This window comes from Oryctolagus cuniculus, chromosome X (genome assembly GCF_964237555.1).
Source record: "Oryctolagus cuniculus chromosome X, mOryCun1.1, whole genome shotgun sequence".
Classification (NCBI taxonomy): Eukaryota; Metazoa; Chordata; class Mammalia; order Lagomorpha; family Leporidae; genus Oryctolagus; species Oryctolagus cuniculus.
In genome coordinates, this window is record NC_091453.1 from 12,400,357 (window position 1) to 12,411,012 (window position 10,656).

The window sequence follows — 10,656 nt, forward strand, 5'->3', positions numbered from 1 at the left end:
GTGGACCAAGACCAATACTTATACATTGTTAATGGAGATGTCAATTAGCACAGCCACTGTGGAAAAGAGTGTGGACATTTCTTAAAAATTAGAAACATACTGGCCATATGATCCAGCAACCCCACTACTTGGAATATACTCAAAAGACTTCAACAGAACATATCAAAGAGATACTTACACCAACATCTTCATAGCAGCACTGTTCACAATATGGAATCAACCATGGTGTCCATCAACAGATGAACGGATGAAGAGAATGTGGCATATATACACAAAGGAATATTCCATTATTAAAAAAAAGAATTTCTACCATTTGGAGCAAAATGGACACAACTAGAGGACATCATATTGAGTAAAATAAGCCAAACCTAGAAAGACAAATACCACACATTCTCCCTTAAATGAGAGCTAAAATTTAAAAAAAAGAATGAAATGTCTCTGTGTTAGTACTGCTGCAAATATTATTTTGTAAATTCTGTTTTATACCTTTGTCTAACCAATGGTTAAAAATGCTATGCTACTACAGATTTTATGATCTGTGATTACTTTAAAATTTACTGTTTATGGGTGAAATGGTCAAAAAAAAATCTGCCAACTCAGAAATTGTTCTCCAAAGTACAAGAAAGAAAGAAAACAGTTTGATTATTAAATAAATGTTAAACCAAAATGTGATGCCTGTCACTGGCATTCACAAAAAAAAAAAAATCACCCTTTAAAGCAGTCTTTCTTCATTCCTCATGTTCCATGTTTCCAAGCCTAAAGTGACAGGTATGAATTGCTTGTGTAAGTAGGAGTTGTTTATTACTATCAATACAGAGAGCAGCTGGATGGAAGTATATGGAAGAGATGTGGAGGCAGGCCTTGTTTTGGGCAGAGAAGCTCCCATGATTGATGTGATAAGCAAGATAGCATCCACATTCGCAGAATTCTCCCTCAACTTATCACCCTTTTCATGTATTTATAGGTAAGTTCACTCACATTTGGAGATTGACTTCACCCTAAAGCCTTTCCCTCTGGATTGCAAATATTATTTCTAAAGTGTAGAGCCTGGGGCCACCGCTGTGGTGCAGCAGATTAATGCCCTGTACTCAAGTGCCAGCATCCTGTATGGGCACTGGTTCATATCCCTGCTGCTCTACTTCCAATCCAGCTCTCTGCTATTGCCTTGGAAAGCAGTAGAAGGTGGCCCAAGTCCTTGGGGCTCTGCACCCACGTGGGAGACCAGGAAGAGGCTCCTGGCTCCTGGCTTCAGATCAGCATAGCTCCACCCATTGTGACCAACTGGGAAGTGAACCAATGGATGGAAGACACCTCTCTCTCTCTCTCACTCTCTCTCTTTCTCTCTGCCTCTCCTCTCTCTGTGTAACTCTTTCAAATAAAATAAATAAATCTTAAAAAAATAAAATGAAAAACTAAAGTATACAGCCCTAACCTAGATACTTTCAGGGTATAATTGGCTCTGAATAGTGGTGATTAACTTTCTAGAGAATGAAGTTCTAACAATGGGATCAAACAACCTGCCCACTGTGGAATTAAATGAGGGTTGCTCCTTGATTCTTGATGTCTGTCCACTCAAGAGCAACTTGACAACAACAACAGCAACAACAAGAAACTCATCCTTTCCCTTCCTCTAATAAGTACTCTAAACCCCAGCTGTTGCCCTCTAAAGAGGGTCTCCCTGCTAAATAGCGGAATCTGCAGGATACCTCCACCTATGCAAAAGAGTAGAAGAGGTCCACACTCTTTAACTTTCTCACCCTACAGCAGAAGACTCATTCCTTTAAGGACAGAGGTGGGGCTAAGCTGCCATTACATCTGCAGAATTTGGCAATGCCTCTAAATCAGTAATATCTTGGACTGCTTCTGTGTGTCCATAACCATTGTTGCAGCACGTGGTCATTACTATTTATAACATTACTGTCAAAATTATACTTCTCAGTGGAACCACACATCAGTGGGTCACTAGTGTACAAATGCAACCAGAAGAACATTGATGCAGGTGTTTTTCTACCAAACCAGTACCAATGCATGTACTTACTACTCCTTAAAGTGAAAGTTGCATAATGCCATCCAGTTAAATTAAATGGAAGAAGGGAGATGAAGGAGCTCCATTTTTCAGAAGGACATGCCAATTCTTCTCTTCTTCTCTAGATCAGATTTTTCCCAAACATTCTGCTACTCAAATGACTGAGGTCACCATTGTCTTTCAGTTCTTTTACCTCCAGATGGCTTTGCTGCTGACTCTCTGATAAGACTATACAACCAAAAATCTTTTTGCTCTTCTCTACTGTAATATACATTTGAAAATTTGTATCATAAACCCTTTTAAGATTCATTTATGGGGCTGGCACCGTGGTGTAGTGGGTAAAGCCACTGCCTGTAATGCCTGCATCCCATATGGGTGCCAGTTCGAGTCCTGGCTGCTCTACTTCTGATCCAGCTCCTGCTCATGTGACTGAGAAAGCAGTGGAGCATGGCCCAAGCCCGTGGGCTCCTGGTTCCTGGCTTTGGACCAGCCCTGCTCTAGCCTTTGTGGCTATTTGGGGAGTGAACCAGTGGAAGGAAGATCAATCTCACTTTCTCTAACTCTGCCGTTCAAATAAATAAATATTTAAAAAATTAAAAGGAGTGAACTAACTAGTTTTAAAAATTGAATAGAAATGGTGATGACAGGCACCCTTTTCTATTTCCTAAATTTAAAGTAAAACCTTTCAATAGTTCCAAGTTAAGTATGACTGGTATTGTTCTTATTGCTGTTTTTGTAGATAATCTTTACTAATCTGGTAACATAATTTTAAATATAAAATGTTAATTTTTAAAAAAAAACTATTTTGCATAAATTTAGATATTTTTTCCTCTCATATACTCTGCCCTTAAGGTGCACCAGCCCTAGACCTACTTGCTCCCAGGCCCATTTCTCAATCTTCCCTCCCTCTATTCTCCAGTAAAAAGATCTGACTCCCATTTCTTGCGATGTGTGTTCTCCAACACCAGGATGCCAGCCCAGTGAAGTCAAAAAGTGGGAACTGCTGGAGATTAGAGTCCAAGAGAATGTAAGTGTTTAGAGTTTTCCACCTGCTTTCTCTTTGCAGCAAGGAGCTATTCCTTCAATGGCTGTATCTCCATTACTCCAATATCCTTTATACTTTTCAGCTATAGCTTATGATGCTGTTGATCACAACTCCTAATCACAAGTGGGAGTATCTTTTCAAGCAGGTTAGAGGAAAACACACCTCAGGTTGCTTTGTTTGACTATTCCTGATTTCCTTCTCCAGTAACTATTTTCCTGTATTAAGTCCTCTCAGTTATATTGGTTTCTCTTTCTTGGAAATTTACTGACTGTTATAGTTAGCCAATTATATTGATAGATTTTCTCATGTGATATCCTCATTTCGATACTAGGAAAAACTCACCTCTCTTGTGTTTGTGTGTGTGTGTGTGTGTGTATATATATATATATATATCTATAATAAAAACCGAAGGCACTTTCAAAATGTTTCCAGGCCAGCCAGATTCAGGGTTCATTACACCACACATTGAAGAAAACACTAATCACCATATTAAATTGTTCCAAATCATACAAAAAGCGAAAAAATATCTGTTACACTAGCAGGCTAGCTCTCCTTGATAAAAACACAACATATGCCTCAAACAAGAATACCTGAACAAAGCTCACTCTGAGGCAAATGTGATCATTAACTTCATAACATATCCAGTATACCATTGAATTAGTAAATAAATAGGCTGTATACCAGGAATGTAAAGATGACATTGCACTAGAAAAGGAGTCCTGTACTGTTAGTCACTGCAATAACATACAGGCACCAAAAAGCATTTCATCACATGCAGAGTTAATGTTAACCCATGGTAATAAGTTTTAGAGAACTTACATAAGAATGGAATTTCCATATCATAAAATTATTAACATACATATACAAATTTGAAACATTACAAGTGTCTTCAATAAAGCCTGGAAAATACACAAACATAGAATACCACAAATCTGGATTGGAATGTATAGCCTCACCCAAGGTGGAATGTAAAGTCCACACACAATACCACCAAAATAAACAAGAAGTTTGAATAACAAAGAGGTAATAGTAACAATATTCCTATAATTACAACTTCAAAATAAATTGTTTCTCAAATAAGAAAATATATAAATTATCATATAGAAAATCACCATAATAAATGTAGGAGCCTAACCACACAAAATCAGTAACTAATTAGAATTTGCAATGGAAAATACACAATTCACAACAGCAAAACTATCTCAAATGTACCAAATGAAGTTTAAAGAAATTTACAAGGCTTTTATGAAGCCAACTATAAACAATTATAGAGCTAAGAGGGAAAATTCTCAAATCGAACAGTCTAGTATGGTAATCCAAGGGATCACAATATTATAAAGATATCAGTTCTTCTTACATCATTTACAGATATAGAGTGTTATCCATAGCTTCCAAGACAAATAACAGTAATTTAAAAAAAAAAAAAGACATCAGAGGGCTGCTATTTCTCACAAAGAAACCAACCTTGGAAGAAATAATAATACCAGAAACAAGCAAACTGACAAAATAAAATGCTCCTGATGGACATCAAGTCTCTAAGTGCTTGTATGAGGATGTACCCTGAGGTAGAGATAGACTGGGAATCTGCATTACTAAGATGATCAAATCAGAAGAAGAAATGGTTTGAAAATTTGGCCATTAACATCTTACAGTGTATTTAAGACCATGAATTCCTTCTACTTTGTGGAAGTAACCTGAGGTAGCACCCCACAACTCATGTGCTGGAACCAGGGGGAAATATCAGGACATTACAAACACTTGCATTGTTGAATGCAGTATATGTGCAGACATTGTACTAATAAGCAAATGAAATCTTTTTATTGGATGAGGACCAACTTCCTTTAATGGTAATATGACACAAACTAAAACACAATTGGGAATATCACAGCGAATTCCACATAAGAAAGATATTAATCCACCCCTGACATTTATCAAGAGAGGCCTCAGATCCAGCTATCAAGACAATTAACCCACTCATTTTCTCCATGGGGATTTTTGCAGGCCAAGGTTAGTAGGAGATTCATGTTAGAAAAGAAAGGAATCCAGGACAATCTATCAGTCAGTATAAGGACTCTCAGTAAAAAGTTAGAAGCTCTACCATCTCAAACAGACTAAAACCCACTCTCGTCGAAGTACTGCTACCAAAATACACACTCTCTGCTCTACCATGACTTACCCAGAGCAGCCAGGTCTGGAGGCCCCAGGGAGCGGTGGTCACATGAGGTGCACCTGCACTCCACAGCAGGTGGCTCAGGTAATGGAGGTCGTGGGTCGAGGCCTGGTCTCCCGTCAGCAGAGAAGCGGGGCTCCCCCACGACCAGGAGTCCAGATGATACAGTGCGAGAGAACCGAGGGTACCATCCACTCCCGAAGATGGACCCCACAAAGCCGCACACCTCCCCCATCAGCCTCGGGAGGACCCACACGTCACCGCAGGGCTCAGGCTCCACTGGACTTGCAATGGTGCGCCCGCAAGAAAATGAGAGCTCAGGTCTCAGGCTGGCCGGCTAGGCTCAGCTGTGAGAGGAGCCTCGGGTCCAGCTGCCTGACAACAAAGACTGAATTCTCTAGGAACACCCGACACCGGCCCTACACGCCCTGCCGCATCCTTCCTCAGAAGGAAATGAGGCAAAAGAAGGCCTGCCCTCCTTTTCTGTTGGGAGGGGCCATTGGCTGTGGCCGGAAGCGGGCAATCTCGACTTCCGCCCCAAAGGATATTGGGGAGGAGACCCAGCCATGAAACGTGCGGCTGCTAGAAAGCTGAAGCGATGTCACAAGTCTTACCAGGTGTGTTGGCGGGTAACTTGAGATACAAGTGTGGGAACCCTCGTTCTGAAATCCTCAATTCCCTGCCTCTGAAAAGAGGAGGTAATAGAGTGCCGTGGACCCTGCCCCAGTTCTCCGAGTCCCCTGTTCCCTTCTGCCATGGCGTCTCAGGGCATAAAAGTTTTTACTTGTGGGCACTTGTGCTCAGGTCGCCAGAAGAGGAGTTCCTTGGCCCTGTGGAGTTAAGTAGAGGAGCCTCCTGAAGATGTGAACATTTAGAGGGCTCCACGGAACTAAATTTACAATGGCAGAAGGGGGGAAGAATGCGACAGTAGTGGAAGCTGCAGCCAGGGCAGTGGTGGGGGAGGGGCTGGCGTGCTCCAACAAAGTAATGAGTCCCTGAATTTGGCCTGGGAAGGTCTGGGTGTATCTGAAGACTCAGATGTACCTTCACTTTGACTTCCAAAGAATCTGGGAGGTGGGAGCTTTGTTCTAAGGGTCAGGCAGCAGATCAGTAGAGGATGATTTCTGGGCCATCTCTCGTGAGTACTCTCACTAAGAAAAACAGGACGCTGGAATCTCTGTGTATTGGCACCTGGGGAAGCCCAGGCATATAGTCATTCAGACCCCATTCCACCTCCAGTTACTCCTCAAGGATTACTGAGAAGTGAAGGCTTTGGACAGAGTAAGTCACAAATTGCCAAAGGAACAATCTTAGGCCCCTCCAGGAGTCAAGCAGGACCTTGACGACTTTAACTTGCTCTTGCATTTTTCAGTTTTGGAGCACCCAGCCACGTGGAACCAGAGAAGTCCACACTTAATTTCTGGGGCTATCTATCAGGTAAGTGCTGACTTTAACATAAGGGATAGATATCAACTAAAGAGAAAAAAAAGACACCAATGTGCACATCTAGTGGTGGTGAAATGGAGGAAGCTGAGTGAAGAATGACTGAACACCTGACTAGAGAAACTAAATTTCCTCACCTCCCCCTGCTCTCAATCCTGAATACATATTCCAGGGCAGAAGTATCAGGCTGAGGCTTCCCTTCATTTCTGCACCTCAGTTCCATAGGAGCTGACAGCTTTGATGTGAAGGTAAAGCCTCCAGTCAGAAGATGAGAGCACTCGCAGCTCACTCTGCAGACTAGGGTAAGAAGCTTGACTGAGGGGCCAGCGCTGTGGTGCAGTGGGTTAACGCCCTGGCCTGAAGCACCTGCATCCCATATGGGTGCCACTTCTAGTCCTGGCTGCTCCTCTTCCAATCCAGCTCTCTGCTTTGGCCTGGGAAAGCAGTAGAAGGTGGCTCAAGTCCTTGGGCCCCTGCACCCACATGAGAGACCGGGAAGAAGCTCCTGGCTCCTGGCTTCAGATCGGCACAGCTCTGGCCATTGCGGCTATACGGGGAGTGAACCAGCTGATGGAAGACTTCTCTGTCTCTACCTCTCTCTGTAACTCTTTCAAATAAATAAAAATAAATCTTAAAAAAAAAATAAGCTTAACTGAGAACTGAGAACCCAGTATATTCAAGACAGAAATAAGCAACAGAGGGGCCAGGGGTGATTGGCTGAGACTCCTTCTCACTTCACTCTTTTGGCATAAGAGGTTTGAAGTGTCTGCTACAGAGAAGCAGATGGGAATAGGCATCCTGGCCTAACTAGCAATTTAAAAATATGCTCCTGACTATTCAGTGAGAAAGGTCTTACCCCTGTAAAAAAGGGGACCCTACTGCCAGCTCCTGCTGTCACCCCACTAAACCACCAACCAGACCTTGATGCTGTAGACTAATACTCATTTGAACTTTGTCCACAGAGTTTTCAAGAGTCTGGCTGATCAGGGTGACAGGAGCCCCCAGAGTTGCTAAAGCAGTGCTCTCAAGGAAATCCACTGAGAGGTGTCCTTAGTTGGAGACAAGGTAGTCTGTACCTGATGACTGTTCACATGATTATTCTCCCCCATCCAGGTGCCTTCCTTGCCAGCTCTTCTGCCTACTCTCCCACATGTGGCTGACTGTGGCCATGTCTCAGGAACAGAAGAGTGAGTTTGGTGCTCCTGAGAAGGACCAGAAGACTCTCAGAATGACCTACCATTCCATGGCTGCCCAGGCCTTTGTAGTAGAGGAAGAGAGCGCCTCTTTCTCTGCTCCTTCAGGTCCTGTTAGTGTGGGTGCTCTCCTAGGCTCTCCTGTACCTTGCAGTTCCCAAATACCTCTGGGATGTCCATCCTCTAGCACCCCAGTTGCAGGTGTTTCTGATCCAAGCTCTGATGTAGTTGTGGAAGATGGGACTAATATAATCTTCAAGGAGGCAGCTTCTGTTCAGACCTCAGTCATAGATCCACTGTCCCTGGAGATAAATCAGTTTGTGAAGTTCTTTCTTGAGAAATATAGAAAGCAAGAGACCATTACACAGGCAGACATGCTGAAGGTTGTCAACAAAAAGTATAAGGAGCATTTCCCAGAGATCTTCAGGAGAACTTCAGAGCATGTTGAACTGGTCTTTGGCCTTTACTTGAAGGTAGATAAATGCAATAGTCACTCCTATGTCCTTGTCAGCAAGCTAAGCCTCTCCACTGAGGATAGGCTGAGTGGTATGAGGGAATTTCCTAAGACGGAACTAGTGATGACACTCCTGGGTGTGATCTTTATGAAGGGCAACCATGTCACAGAGAAGGAGATGTGGGAGTTTTGAATGCATTGGGGATATATGCTGGGAGGAGGCACTTAATCTTTGGGGAGCCCTGGAAGCTCATCACCAAAGATTTGGTGCATGAACAGTACCTGGAGTACCGTCAGGTTTTGAATACTGATCCTCCAACTTATGATTTCTCTGGGGTCCCAGAGCCCATGGTGAAACTAGCAAGATGAAAGTCCTTGAGTTTTTGGTCAAGATCAATGATACTGTCCCTCATTGCTTTCGTCGTCTCTATGATGAGGCTTTAAGAGATGAGCAAGTGAGAGCAGTAGAAGAAGCTGCACATAGGACTATAGTTGTTGCCAGCTCGAGGGTAAGTTCTCAAGTGAAGTACCCCAGATCCTCCCACATCTAAATAGACTGAGGTAGATTTTTCATTTTGTTTGAAGAGGGTAATCAAATCTCAAAGTGGTGCAAACTAGTGAAGGGAGGAGGCAAAAAAAAAATATATATATATATATATATGGTCTGTTTTTTCCTGTGTTACGTAAATAACTTGAAGTTATATTTCTTCTGTTATTTTTCAAATGTTACCCCTTTTAATTGAGAACTTATATTGATTCACAATCTAAGTTTCTTAATGTCATAGATCACAACTTATTGCTGTTTGTCATGTTTAAGACTACATTTTGGTGTTTTTGAATAAGTTAAAAAGCCTTAAGATTATGTTTCTTTGTTTTTGTAAGATACAGTAACAAAGCAGTGGGATAGGAATGTTCCTGAAAATGTGAGAGGACTACACAATGATAATATTGAGAAAAAACTAAAATGATATGTAAGATGGTAAATTTTTTACTTGCCTTATTCCACTGAATATTTCATTAGTGTGAATAAAAAATATCCAGTTTATTTTGCTTAAGAATAGTGGCTACTTTTGTCCTATTTCACTGCATATCTGCTATTATATTAAAAAAAAAAAAACTCTGGCTGGAGGTTGGACTTTCCTTAGTTTATCATAATATGAAATGTGATCAGAACGAATACAACAAAACATGATTTTAAAACAAGGCTGCTAAAAATTCAAGGCACTTAGAAGGACCTAAATATTCTTAGATACTTGCAAGACAGCTGACAATGTTTGTTCTCATTACATCATTGGGAAAATAAAAAAGTGAAATAATCATAATTCCACTTATTAAAATCTATTTCCTAATCTGTATGCCACATACTTTATATATAGAACATACATTCCAGCATTCCTACAAGATATGGCTTAGCAAGGTCACTGCAAAGAAGAAATACATGCAAATGTCTCAGTTTTGTTGGCTTGTAAAAAACCCTGGTCTGAATCATTTGAAAGACCGCACTCTTCCCATCCTCCCAGCCTGAGGCAGACTTTGTGTCTTGTAACTCATTTTTCTTCTCACTGCTCCAAAATGTATCTCAGACAATAAAATAGACCCTGTATCCAAAGCAGATTTGAAACACACAGCTACAGAACCAATAATGTTGAATAAATGAGTGGCAGGAATAAAGAGAAAATAATATGCAATGTCAGATAACATGAAAGATCAAGAGCTCATAATATCATCTTACTCTACCCTATTACTGTTAAAAGTATATCTGCTCAAGGTTATATCATATGCTGTTTTAGGGTGGTAAAACAGAGGAAAAAAAATCAATGTGTTTCTTCTGACAGCCCACCGTCTCCTGGACCTACTATCTTGTGCTACAGACTATGACACAACATCTGGAAAAGGGGGCCATTCTCTGCATGGTTAGCAATAAGGAAACTGATAAACTGTTTCCAGGTGCGTGGCATTTCCCCAAATTTTTTTTTCCCCAAATTTTCTAATCAGAGAAGGGGACATGATGATGAGCTAATACATGAGCGCTCAGGAAGACATTGTCCAGAAGATGAGGATAACTGAAAAGCCATCCCTCAACTACTCCTATCCCTAGAGGGTCCTAGACAGAGCTGTAAGCTAAAGATCTCTTCAAAGTTTGAATCCACCTAAAAGCCCTGGTCTGAAGTTGGCATCCTGAGATCAGCAGTGTTATGGGAATCTCAGTCCCTGATAAACATCAAGTGGACAACTGTAAATGAGGACCTGCCCAACTCAGAACAGTAGGAGGCCTATAATGGATCTTTTTTTAAAAAAAATTCTGCCGGCGCCGTGGCTCACTAG

The 10,656-nt window shown here is 41.5% G+C and overlaps 1 pseudogene; it reads left to right on the forward strand.

Moving 5' to 3' along the window:
- The first annotated feature begins 7,834 nt into the window (after positions 1–7,834).
- On the forward strand, positions 7,835–8,977 carry LOC100347434 (melanoma-associated antigen B2-like; annotated as a pseudogene).
- Positions 8,978–10,656: the final 1,679 nt, after the last annotated feature.